General features: G+C 52.6%; 1 protein-coding gene across 1 annotated transcript in view; it reads right to left on the bottom strand.

Annotated features, from left to right (window-relative positions):
* Positions 1 to 5397, bottom strand: part of STEAP3 (STEAP family member 3, metalloreductase) — a 42668-nt gene extending 37271 nt beyond the window's left edge. The window contains exon 1 of the mRNA XM_012727346.1: positions 5155 to 5397. The gene's annotated coding sequence lies outside the window, so the exon portion shown is untranslated. The remainder of the gene's footprint in view (positions 1 to 5154) is intronic.
* Between the last annotated feature and the right edge of the window lie 5098 nt (positions 5398 to 10495).

Raw genomic sequence — 10495 nt, 5'->3', positions numbered from 1 at the left:
GATCTTGGAAAATGACTACTCTGAGTAAGCCTGGGCACTCAGCAATGAGAACTCACACCACTGGGTCAGGGCAGGGTCACACTGTCATCAACAGCAACCAGAACCAGGCTGCTGTGGTTCTCTAGCTGCTGCGGCCCCAAGTCTCGGGTCTTGGGCAGGGCTACTTTGGAGTGTCCCCAGAGTCCATCACAGACTACGATATTGACTGACTTGACTTCTAAAACCTAGTTGGCTTACCTTCTAAACCCCTCGCTCCTGGTGCCTGGTGATCCCACTTCCACCTGCTCTTGCTTCCACCTTAAGTCTTGATATCCTCCTGGTTTCACATCCCCCTTTCCTGAAGATCCAGTCTGATACCCTGGGCCCATAAGGTACCTTCCAGGGCCCCACAGCCCACAACCATCCATCTCTCCCTGCTCTGAGTCCAGAGAGGCTGCTGTGTAAGGCACATCTGGGGGTGAGTATAGGTGCTGCCATGACCCAGCTGTGTGCCCCGTGACAGGCTACTTTCTGTCTCTGCTCTGATGATTATGTCCATGAATGAATGTGACAACCCTCCAAACCCACATCTCAGGTCTGCTATTATATACACTTTTCCTGTGCTCTGCTGTGGGCACTTGTTGCATACCACCCTGGACTTTTATCCCCCTGTTGCCTGGTGCCTTCATGGCAGGTTAACCTTCCAATTAGATGGTAAGCTCCCTGAGGGCAGCAACCTGCTTGTCTTGCTTCCTACCCCTGTGTATCTGCACAACACGCACATCAGGCTCGGCTCACTGAGATGTGGAGGACTGTTGGTCCATCAGGGTATATAGACTGCGGTCTCAGAAGTTAGTGTGAATGAACACCAAGTCACTTGGGAGTTTAGACCACAGGTTTCTGGGCAATCCGAGGCCCAGATCCTTAGACTCAGCCTTTTCCTATCAGAACTCCCTGGAGTTCTTGATCCTCCTGGAAAAGCTACACTGTCAGCAAACCGCCTCCTCCCAAGAGCAAGCCCTCCTAGTGTGAACAGACAGGAGCTCCAGGAGCATCCCTGGGGCACTGAGGCAGATCTACGTCAATTGTGACCTCCCTGGGGTTCTCACTGAGTCCTTAGCTGTGCCCTGAGTTTTCCCCCAAATCGCAGGAACTCCCTCTTTCCACCCACACTCAGCCAGGCTAGATAGAACAGTCAAGCCAAGTAGTAGCAAAGGCCACAGGCAGACCAAAACCAGCCACCCCAGGGCTAACAGCAGAACACTGTCAGGTTTCCAACCTCTATCCAGCCCTCAGCCCAGGAACACCCACAGGCTGGACTCTCCTGGATAGGAGTCCCTGGGTTGCCATTACCATTCTTGGTTGCCTGGCCCAGCACTGGCACGCTTCCTTCCCTTCCAGCTCCTCGGGCCACCTCTGGTGACCCTGCTGTGCATCCTGACAGAGTCATCTTCAGGGACACCCTCCCCTTCTTGCACCGACCAGTAAAATCATAAGCTCATTTTCCCCACAGCCTGACGGCCATACCCCAAGCCGGAAGCTACAGGAATGGGAAGTGTCACAGACGCTAGCACGGCTCTAGGAAACTGCACATGAATGCGAATGTGTGAACACGGGGTGGAGGCGACCTACCTCACCCTGGAAAGCTTAGTGGGCCCATTTACCAATCCCCAAATCCTTTCCATTGACCCATGATTGATTTTTGTCGTCTTGGATCTGCATCTTTTACAGTTTCATCTCCTAAACTGATAGCTCCAGAAGGCTTAAAAACCTGCTGCTCGCTGAGATCCCATCTGGCTCTCACTTAGCGGAAACAGGGGCTAGGACAAATTTCCTGCCTGCCTGTGGGACAGTCAGGGCTCACCTGCTCACATTCTGCTGGTGACTGTGGGGATTTTTGAGGACAGGCTGCTGGGGAAGAGGTGAGCATCAGGTAATGCTCCAGCAACAATATTGACACCTGAGGAGGAGGGGGACATTCTATCTTGCACTGAAGTGACAATGTAGGAGCTTATGACTGACCAACAAGCACAGTGTGGAGGCATCTCTGCTTTGCATCTTGGCTCCCATTATGCCAAGTGCCTCAACCATGCCAGCTTCCCTCACTTTTATTTAGAAATAAGCAGAGGGTATGCATTTTTGTGGGAGTGATAAATGACAACCAGCACTCATTCTGTCAGAAGTGGGGGCCTAGCTGGGGCTGGAGTACCTGGCACAAAGTTAGTGCTCAGTAAATGTTTGTTGAATGAATAAATGTTAAGGTAGATTTGGACAAGCTGATATAGTTAGTGGTTAGGCACCTCAAGCTTGGCATTGAAAGAATGAATTAGTCTCAGGTACTCTTGGGAAAGCTACATGGTTGAGAAACAGCACTATCAACTTCAAGAAGTTGGGGGAATCATGTGTGTTCACACATACAACATGCTTGGCTTAGGCTCTGGTACATGGGAAGCCTGATGTTCAGTGATGACAGGATTATTGTTTTTGATGTAGTGAAATTGCTACCCATTGCATGTGGAGGCTGCAGAGTCTAGTCTGATGACGGTCAGGCAAGCAGGTAGGTGGCCCAGTTGCAGGAAGCAGGCACAAGGGAGTCACATTTCTGAAGCTGAACTTTTGGAAGCCCCCTGGAGTGCCCTGTCCCCAGGCCTTACCTTCCCCTCTGCAAAGTCTGCAATCTCCCCAGCCTCCTGGTTAAGGTGGTGGTGTGGAGGGTAAGGCAGGAGTGGAAAAAGAGGCACACAGCTCTTCAATCCCAGGAGAAAGGAAAGGAGCCAGCTTGGCCTTAGATTTTAATAACTGCTTGAACTGGCAAACTTCCTTGTTTTAAATCAAGAGGTCTGTTCTTTGTCCAGATGCTAGAAAGCAATTTCATGGAGTGCCTTACTTGGGTTGGGCCAGGAGGACCTGGCCATTATGTATGGTGGGGAGGGCAAGAAAGGGTGAACCCAGCCTCAGTGGGACATCACAGCACGCCCTGCTTCTGTCCTTCCCCAGACTTCCTGAAAACCACCCCCCAGCCCACTGAAATTTTCCTCTGCAGGCTGGACAGGGAATTATTTAAAAAGCATCAACTTCTCCTTCCATGCTGGGTGGCATGGGCCAGCATACTGAGCAGGAAGCCTTGAGGCCTGGGCCCAAGGTCAGCTGACCCACTTTCTGGGTCTTCCTTCTCTAGTGAACTAAAGGGTTTACACTAGAAGAGGAATAAGCTTGGAAATTCTCCTGCTGATTAACTCACAAACCCACGGAAGGAGAAGGGATGTGGTATTTATTGCATCCCTAGGGCTCAGCACTTCATATATTTAATCCTCTAGAGAGGATTTTTATGGGGATAGTCTATGCCAAGCAAGGTTTTACAGATGAAGGAGCAGGTGCAGAGAGCTGAAGACTCAAACAAGGTCACCTGGTAAAAAGCTGAGATTCCTACTGGAGCCTGACTCCAAAGCCAGTTGCTCTCCCCTGCATCTGTCGGCTTTGGTTGCCTTCCTCTCTCTGGCCAGGTGTGCAGCTCTGGACTTTAGTCATTCACTTTCACTTTTAAACTCTCTGAAGCTCTGCCCCATACTCTGCTCCCTGACAAGTCCTTAGAAGGAATGGCCATGCAGCAAGGATGGGAAAAGTAGGACAGAGGAATTTACATGTTGGACATTTCTAGGCTGGAGAGGGCACGGATAGACCAAGTCTTGGAGAGTTCAGAGGACTTGGGACCGGTTGTCCACCCCTTAGCCAACAGGTGGTCTGGTCTGAACTCCGTGCTGGCTCTGAGATGAGTGTCACCGATGGTAACTGCAGGCCTTCCTTGCAGGCTGCCTGGTTGAGGTCACTGTCCACTGTTCCAAGCTTCCTACCCCAGCCTCAGCCCAGTGTCGCTCCTACACCACTAAGACCTTTCATCCCTCAGACACTAAGCAGCTGTTCCAGCCTGGCCCTGCTGCCACAGACGATAGACATGGGCACAGAGTGGAGTAAGTCTCAGCACTCCAGTGCTCCCAGCTGGGTCAGCAGCATTTACTTCATAGACTCAGATTCTTCAGCTATGGGTGGGACCTGGACTTACTTTTAGCAAACGGGCACACTCAGGAGAGACTCTTTGGACTTGAACATCTGGCCCTCAGCATCACACTCTTTAGTTTGCCAGAATCCTGAGACATGGCCTGTTGCCCTTACTCACAGGTGCCTCTGGGTTCCCAAGTCAGCTAACCCTTGGTATGAATCCTACTTCTGCAACTTGTTATGAGTCTCCTTGCAAAAACTCCTATGCTTTCTGAGACTCAGTTTCCCCATCCTCAACAAGATAAACAACAGTGCCTTTTTGTTCTGAGGACTAATGGGATACTCTTTGCAAAACAAGCGGCCGGGCATGGATCTATGCACAATAAATGTCTGCTGTTATATCGCTGCTGCACCAGGAGGAAAGAAATACTTCCCTGGGGGGTCCTGGACACCTGGGAGGCCTCTTAGTGCCCTCTGACAGGATGCCAGCAGGACCAGGCCAAATTTTCTCTGCAAATCCCACCTCCTGGTCTCCCAATGACATATTAGCTCATCATACCCCCTTTTTTATTTAACCAGAGTAACCAAAATTCCAACCACACCTCTTTGGGCAGCCTGCCCCCTAATTTCAGGGAAATGAGCAGAAGAGGTATATTTTCCAGGCAAGAAGTCTGCGGGCACCGACCAGCCCAGTTTCCTCCTCACCAAGATCGGGAGCCCCAACCCCAGCCGCTTACCCAGGGCGGGCTGTGACGCCTGGGGAGGAAGATCCCGCCCACCCCCCTCCCACCACCCCCAGGCGATCCCGGAATCGCGGGGTCAGAGCTGCTGGGCAGTGGGGGTCGTGGACACAGTGGGCTACGCTGGATCAAGATGCCTACTTCCCCAAGTCCCACCCGGGGCTCCAGGAGCACTCGACCCTGCCCACGCGGCAGGAGGCTCGCGGCTAGCGTCCCTGGGGAAGGAAGGACCGTGCGCCCACTGGGGGGTAGGCCCGGGGTTCACTGCCGCCGGGCGCACGTGGCTCGGTCCCAGCTGCCGGTCACGCGCAGACCGGTGGGGGCACCCGTCCTCCGCGCGGCGAGAGCTCCGGGTGCAACGAGGCGGCTCCCCAGGCGGGCACTCAGGGGCTGGGCGCGGCCCACCACCCCGCGGCGACGAGAAACTGGGGTCACTCACCTCTCCCAGCCCTGGGCTCCGAATAGCAGCTGCGGCCGAAGGTCCGTGGCGGAGTCGGTGGCTCCGCCCGGAGGCTCCTCCTCTCCTAGAGCCCCGCCCGACCGTGGGGACTGACCTGCCCGGGAGGTGGCTGCCAGCCAGCCCGCCGCCGCTTATCCGGCTCTGCCACCTCCTCGGGCTGCAATCGGGGAGCCGCAGGGTCCTCGATCCCCGCCTGGATGCATAGCGCGGGTGATGACCCACGAACCTCCACCGGGATCGGAAGTTGCGAGCCAGCTCCACGCCCCCCTCCGGTCCGCAGCTTTCTGATGGCGCCGCTCACAGCCCTCTCGGTCAAAGTGTGCAGAACTCAGGGGACTCGTTCTAACCAGGAATGAGAAGGCCTTGGAGGTCAGGGTGACTTCTGAATCCTGCTCCCCTACCCTGAGGGACATCTCGACCCCACATCCATTTCATAACCCGGTGGTTACAGCTCATAGCTGCCTAACATGTGGGGTCAACATACTTCTTTCCGGCAATGGAAGCAGGCAGTAAAGGCCCCTCTTCAGCAAGGTTATATCCAGGTCTCCCAGTCCCTCAGATCCTTGTTCTGATCTACCTTAAGAGAGACCCTTGGCCCTTCCAAGCAGTTTTCAGGTTAAGACCCTCTAGCTTCCTGGAGCTTCTGGGGCACCTGGAGCCTGCCTGCTGTCCTAAACTTTCTGGACTCCAAAATATTCCCTGCTCCTGAGAAAGAAGCAGCTCCTTTGATGCTGCCCTTCCTCCCACCTTGGTAACAGCATAGCACAGCAGTGAGGTGGGTACCTTTGTAGAGGTCTGTGCATTCCTGGAAGACCCCATATCAGGGTGCAGTTGACAGCTCTACTCCAGCTTTATGGGGGCTCTGATGACTAAGTCTGGCCACTGTTATTCATCTCCTGGGATGCTGACTGGAAGTTACCTGATCTCTCAGACTCTTTCAAGAATATTGGGAGGGGGGAGGGGGCGTATTCTATCAGCCCAGATGCAAGAGCTTCATTCACATAGCCCAGGGAAGCCAGCTTGTGCTGGGGGAGATAAGCCTCAGTCAGGCAAGTTATCTGAGTGGAGAGGCAGGGAGACAGGGGTCTAGGGGCTGGGGGGAGAAGGGGACTCAGTCCCTCAGCAGGATGCCAACAGCCCAGAGAGGGTGAAAGGCGAAGTCTGCATAGGAATGTTGCTGTGTCCACCAAGGAGCCAGTGAGGCCTTCACCTGTCCACTTCCCTGTACCTTTCAGGCCTTCAGTGCTCTCCATAGTTCATGTTCCCTTGAGGACACTCCCTTGTAGACTGCCCTCATACAGTGAGACTGCCCTTGAGCTCTTCCTTCGGTTTCCTCCCTCTCCCACTCTGTCCTGCCAGGTCCCAAGACATCATTTTGCCCTACCCTGCTCCAGGGTAACACCCTCTCTTAACTGTTGTGCAGGTCTCATAGGTTCTTCTCCATTCAGAATTTGGGGAGCCCAAGAGTCAATGCCATACCGTTTACATTCTGGGACACCGGTGCTCAATGTCTGATCCCTGCCCTGGGCTGGTGACTTGCCCCTGCAGTGAGCTACCACCTGGCAAGTTATCCTGCGCACATAGATGCTCTTTAAATATCTGCTCTGGGGGATGTGCATCTCTGAGGGGATCACCCCAAAGGATGGAACACAGAGATCCAGCTTAGGAAATGGAGGAACATTCTAAAAGGGTCCTTGGCTTCTTTTATCTCCTTCCAAGGAGAGCTGGTGGGCCTCATGTGGGACTCCCTATACGTGGAGAGAGAGGGCTTTGATGGCTGACTGGCAGAAGTCTACAAGGGAGTGTCCTAAAGGGAACATGAACTATGGAGAGCACTGAAGGCCTGAAAGGCAAAGGAAAGTGGACAGGTGAAGGCCTCACTGCGATGTGGCTCCTTGGTGGACAGGCTTTACTCACAGCCTGGGCTTTGGTGCCCGGCTTGCCTCAGCGGCACAGGATCTGTTGTGGGCGTGAGCTGAACAAGTGTCTCCTGATGCCTTTGGGGCCCTATCTCTGATCCAGGAGGGAGGGTGGCACATGGGCTTTGGCTAAATAACTTCTCTGTGCCAGACTCATGTCCATGGTCAGACCAAGGGCAGAAAAGTCAGAGCCGTCCTTTTAAGACACTCTGCAGGTCACGTCACTCTTCCCCTCGAAGCCCTCTAGAGTCAAAGCCAAGTCCTCGCAGTGGCCGACATCGCCCTGCACAACCTGGCTGCTCCTGGCCTCCACTCCTGTTCCTTCTCTCTCACACCCAGTCCTGCCACGCTGACCTTCTCCCATTTCCTCTAATATATTAGCAACCGCAGGCAGCCCAGGGCTCTAGTTGTTCCCTCTGTCTGGAGCCCCAAGGTCCCCATGACCCCTCCCTTTCAAAACCTTGCTGAAATATCATCTCCAAGAGACCCAGCCTGATCATTTCCCCTTGTCATCCATTACCCTTATTGTGTGTGTGTGTGTGTGTATTTACATAGGCCTTATCTCCTAACACAGTCCAAAACATACATTTTCTGTTTGTTGTTTATTTACTGTCAGCGCCCCCAGAAAGAACCGAGCTCCTGCGGGAGAGGAGTTTGATCTGTCTCACTTCTGCATTTCTAGCGCTGCATGGTGCCTGTCATGGCCACCTCTCAGTAAAGTCGTTGAATGGATCAGCGCCATTCTCACCCTTCTTACTGCCTTACACCCCATTCTTACACCCTTCTTACTGCCTCAGGGGGAGGCGTCCTCCTTGCTCCCACCCACTCTGTCTCTGCTCTTGGCCCAGAGCTAGCGTGGTGCCCAGGGCACACACTGACTGCTCTTGCAGAGCCCTGCACGCCAGCCTCCTGACACTGCCCTTTTTCCTGAAGACAGGGTTAATCTTTGGGCCAAGAGGGCAAGAGTATTCAGGAGAAAAATCTAGATTCATCTCCCACTTGGGCCAGAGGGACACAGTTTGTTCTCAACCTTTTGGCTTGTCCCTGCATTGATAGACTGGGACGGGGCACATCCATTTCACAAAATGAAGCCTCTAATTGACTATTAAAACGAGATGGCCATGAGCAGCAGAGTGCCCAAGGCACTCTGACAGTGCTGGCCGGGAGCCAGTCACCTGGAGCTGGTCCCTGGCAGGGCTGTGGCCCCAGGGAAGGGGGTACTCCTCCCCTTTTTTCCTACCCCTACACCCACCCACATATACCCAGCCCAGAGTGTGAGGCCTTAAGCTTCTGGGTTCTCTCCCATATGTGGAGAGAAGCAAGGCTTCATTCATGGTGGAGGATCCTGAGGATGATTTAGACAAATACTGTGGTTACCTTTACCACCGTGGTGATCCAATGGGTAAAGCCTCATCAGAAACTCCCAGAGCTGAGACAGGCATGACGGGAAGGTTTGTGAGGGAGAGACACCAAATGCAAAGGTGAGCTGGCCAAAGTGTGTTTGGCTTGGAACTACAGACTGTTCTCACATGGCATATCATTTCAATATTATTGCATAACATTATAAGATGTAACTTGTAGGGCACTGGGGCACTCACCCCTGCACCACAAAGCTTGGCTTTTCCAAGTTGAAACACAAACTCCTAGAGAGGAAAGGCTCTCTGAGCTCAGTGGAATGAGAAGATGTGTATCGACAGGGAACAACAGTGACTGGCACAGGGAGAATGTTCTAAAGCGGGTGCTGAAGGACAGAAATGAATAAAAATCTAAGGATTCGGGTACACAAGTAACTGTTCCTTAAGGGAGCCCCCTGGCATGTAGTTGGCACGTAGTAGCTACTTAATACATCTTTGTGTAAGAGCACGTCTTAACTTGTGACAAGACCATGGGAGGTGGGGGCGGGGATAGCAGGCGTGGAGGAAGCTGGCCTAGCGCCTCTGGGGAGCAGCCTGTGCATCCAGCCACAGGTCCTGTTCTGTGTTGCAGTACACTGCCTTCATCTAGGGCAGGTGAAGTCTGGGTATTGACTCCTCACCCTTAATGGGGGGGCACATGCCTACTGGGGAGGTCCTTGGAACCCTCTGGCCCACTCCAGACCTCCTGTAGCAGAACCACATTTTAACAAAAGCCGCTGGTGATTGCATTGTCAAATTAAAGTTTGAGAAATGCTGGTCTACATTAGCAGGGAGGGCACCAACATGTCCTGAATACCTGGGCCAAGGAAGACAGTCAGACAGCCAGAAATCGATACTGAGTCATGTTGTCCTCACGGGGCTGCACTATAATATTGTGCCCTTTACTTTCTCAAAAGTCTTGTGAGCCAAATAGCCTCATTTCCTCTGCAATTTCTATAAAAATGGAGTAAAGCACTGTCTTTCACAACACTCAGTGCCTGTCACACAAAGCTATGAAAACAAAATGTACTTAGTGCATACTCGCTCCTTTCCTACAACTGGTCTTATTTCTCTTTTTACCATGGTTACCAGGATACTCAATCCACGTTCATGACTACATTATCTTTCTTAAATATATTTAAGTGCTACTATATTTTTCTCTAGGCCATTATTTTTTGTGTGTGTGTCTAGTTTACCACTGACCTCCTTGTTAAGGTTTCTGGCAGAGCTGTCCTCAGTTGCTTTTAGAAAAAGTCCGTTTATATAAGCAAATAAACAGGAAATGCGTACTACTGCACAAATTCTTTGTCCCCATGACGGCCTTCACATTTTTATGATAAGAACAGGGTCATGGGCCTATCACCTGCTGCATTTTTGAGGAAAGAACAGAGGGGTGGGGAGAAGAAGGCTTTCTCGACTTTCTGCTAGGAGTTTCCTACTGAAGAAGGAAAACCCACCACGTAGGGGTCGTAGGGGTCGTGGGGGAGAAGTGACAGGATGCCCACACGTGCCCGGTCCTGCTTCCTCCCACCCAATCATGTCTGTCTTACCAGTGCTCCAGGGTGAGGTACCGTTCTTCCTGTCAGGGGCCCCATTCTCCAGGGATCCAGCGGCCATCTCGCCAAAGCTGCTCCTTCTGCGCTGGGCCCCAGCCTGGGTGGGTGGAGCATGGGGGTGGAGAGAGAGTGGGCTGAGGCTACTCATGGGCAGAAAGATGACAATTGGCCAAGAATAGGTGGGGTCACTGGCCTCAGGGTCATCTGCAAACACCCTGATTTCAGCTGCCCTGATAAGCCTTCCCTCCAGGCCTAGGATGCCTTTATGTTTGCTCTGCTCTCAGCCCTGGGTTTTGCCTCTAAGGGGAGGTGAGGGAAGAGGGGCACAATGGCTGTAGCCTTACCTTTGGGCAAAGTGCTACATTTTGGTCACTCTCTTTAAACTCCCCCAGGCCCACCAAGGTGAATGGGTCCATTTTTTATTTTTACATTTTTATATGTATATAAAAGT

The sequence above is a fragment of the Condylura cristata genome, unplaced genomic scaffold (assembly GCF_000260355.1).
Source record: "Condylura cristata isolate star-nosed mole 26May11 unplaced genomic scaffold, ConCri1.0 scaffold00002, whole genome shotgun sequence".
In the NCBI taxonomy this organism is placed as follows: Eukaryota; Metazoa; Chordata; class Mammalia; order Eulipotyphla; family Talpidae; genus Condylura; species Condylura cristata.
Note: the sequence above shows the minus strand (reverse complement) of the source record. Positions and strands in the feature narration are given on the sequence as shown.